At 44.3% G+C, this 2,500-nt stretch overlaps 1 non-coding gene and 1 pseudogene across 1 annotated transcript; both read left to right on the plus strand.

The window, feature by feature from the left end:
• The first annotated feature begins 1,106 nt into the window (after nucleotides 1-1,106).
• On the plus strand, nucleotides 1,107-1,261 carry LOC143263237 (5.8S ribosomal RNA). The gene has a single exon (XR_013036755.1). It is a non-coding gene; the product is annotated as a 5.8S ribosomal RNA (ribosomal RNA).
• A 1,104-nt stretch (nucleotides 1,262-2,365) lies between these two features.
• The window catches only part of LOC143263232 (large subunit ribosomal RNA), a 6,915-nt pseudogene continuing 6,780 nt past the window's right edge, over nucleotides 2,366-2,500 (plus strand).

Here is a 2,500-nt window from a genome sequence, read left to right on the forward strand (position 1 = left end):
GGTTTGTGATTATGAAGGTGCCCCAACGCACAAAAATATATAAAAATGTACAAAGTTGGGATGTGGTGTGGTGGAGAAGAGTTGGGCCCGACCAGATCATTCGTGCGTGATTTACACGGCAGACGTGTGTACTACACGTATTAGGCCTTTGATCTGCGTTGCGTAGGCCATCTTCCTTCCAAGACACACACGTGTTGGGGTTTGTGTGATTTTATGATAGTGCCCCAACACGGAAAAATAAGCGTACGAGAAGAGTTGGGCCCGACCAGATCATTCGTGCGTGATTTATACACGGCCAGACGCGTATTATATTACACGTATTAGGCCTTTGATCTGCGTTGCGTAGGCCATCTTCTCGATAGAGAGAAAGCCAATGTATTCTTTTTTCTTTCTTTACACACACACACACAGTTGTAGTAGGACAGGGAGGGATGCGAGCGTGCTAATCACGCTTCCTCAAGTCTTCGCTGTGGTGTGTAAAAAAAAAAGAAAAAAAGGAATCGTTGGGAAAGTCCAAAGGACGAAAATATCGGGCAGTCTGAAGATAACTTAATGCTCGTTTACATTGGTATCAAGAGAGACCGGCTTGTGTAGCTCGTTTCAATGCTGTGTCGTTGTCATTGACACCCTACTCTGTTGCGCGCTAGTGGCAGCATGAGCGTGGGACGTATATATATATATGACACCCAGCTAGAGCCGGCCGTGAGTCCGTCCGGTGTAAATAACGACGAAAGGAGAGAGAAACTTTTCGAATCCAGTATCGGGTTGATAATTGTCCAGTTTGAATATCCATATCCCCGTCGTTTTTGGAGGTGATATACTCTCTGTGTTTCTTCGATAGAAGGCTTTTCAATGTTCTATTCGCTCCGACCGTCGAACTTGCAAGAAAACAGTGGTTTTGGATTTGCTCGTACATATATATATGGTTTCGACGGAAATATCTCGTTCTTTAAGGGACAATTATGTCGTTGTACGACGACTCCCGAATCTCCTTCGCGCGCTGGTTGGAGCTCTTCGGGTATCGGCTTGTTCCGAAATATAACACAAAAATGTGGTGGATAGCAAATACACATTATATTATATATGAGAGAATAAAAGGGAAAAATTACCCTGAACGGTGGATCACTTGGCTCGTGGGTCGATGAAGAACGCAGCTAATTGCGCGTCAACGTGTGAACTGCAGGACACATGAACATCGACATTTCGAACGCACATTGCGGTCCACGGATACAATTCCTGGACCACGCCTGGCTGAGGGTCGTTTACGTACTTATAAACTGCTTGCGTTGATGGCACTTGTTGCCTATATACGTACGAGCGAATGATGGGCGCTTCGTCGGCGTTTGTCGCGGTCCTATGAATATTGAGAAATTTTACGTACGTCTAACAGTCTTCGAGAGAGATGGAAATCGTGTTCGAACTAGCGTGAGTGTGGAAGGCGGTGTCGTGTGTCGTATATGTTTTATATACGTCCGCCCGTCTGAAACACCGCTTCGAAGCGGTGACAAAATCTTTTTCGGGACGATTCGTATCCGTAGAACTATCGAGATTTCACTGGTACATTTTCAACGCGCTCCCGACGTCGCCTGAAATGAAACGAGATGGGTTTAACCCACGAAAGCGTACTACACGAGTCTGTCCTATGTGAAGACTGTGTACAGAGATCGAACGAACGCATGAAAGAAATTGAACGAAAGAACACATAACCCGCAAAAATATAGAGTAGAATTGTGACCGTTGCTTCGAATTTGAATTTATATGTATATATATATCATAGCCCCAGGGAGTGGAACCTATGAGTGTGGAAGGATGTCTCTTACCGTTATGTTGCCAGAGGAAAAAAAGTCTCTCTCTTCGTACGACACATTTGTGTACGAATTGTATCGATGGCTATATAGATCCGATGTTGCACATATTCTGAGTAAAGAACACCCCACCCGGGTTACCGTCCTAAAACTCTTCTATTGGTGTGGCTATGATGTGTGTGTCAACGCAATCGCGAGTCTGGTTCTACGGGAAAACCGTTTGTCGGTCGCCCCATATATCTTTTTGTTCTCTTCAAATGATCGAATAGCGAAACCGCACGAGATCAATCGGTCGTCTAGTCCCCGAAAGTACTTTTCGGACGGACGTTAAAGTTATACCGATTGTAATCGTCTTGCGAGTGTTTCGAAGATCTATATTTGGAGAGGATATCGAATTTTATAAAAGATATATTGGTGAGGCGCGATAAACGGTTTTTTTTTTGCTTTAAGGGTTTTTTGTGTTTTTTTTATTTTTTTTTTTTTTTTGTGTTGCTCTGTACACGTTTCGCAAAATGCTTTCGGGGGGGGAAGCTCTGAAAAAATTTTTTTTCACGTTCCGACGACCTCAGAGTAGGCGAGATTACCCGCTGAATTTAAGCATATTACTAAGCGGAGGAAAAGAAACTAACCAGGATTTCCTTAGTAGCGGCGAGCGAACAGGAATTAGCCCAGCACTGAATCCCGCGGAGTTCCGC

Source organism: Megalopta genalis, unplaced genomic scaffold, assembly GCF_051020955.1.
Source record: "Megalopta genalis isolate 19385.01 unplaced genomic scaffold, iyMegGena1_principal scaffold0402, whole genome shotgun sequence".
In the NCBI taxonomy this organism is placed as follows: domain Eukaryota; kingdom Metazoa; phylum Arthropoda; class Insecta; order Hymenoptera; family Halictidae; genus Megalopta; species Megalopta genalis.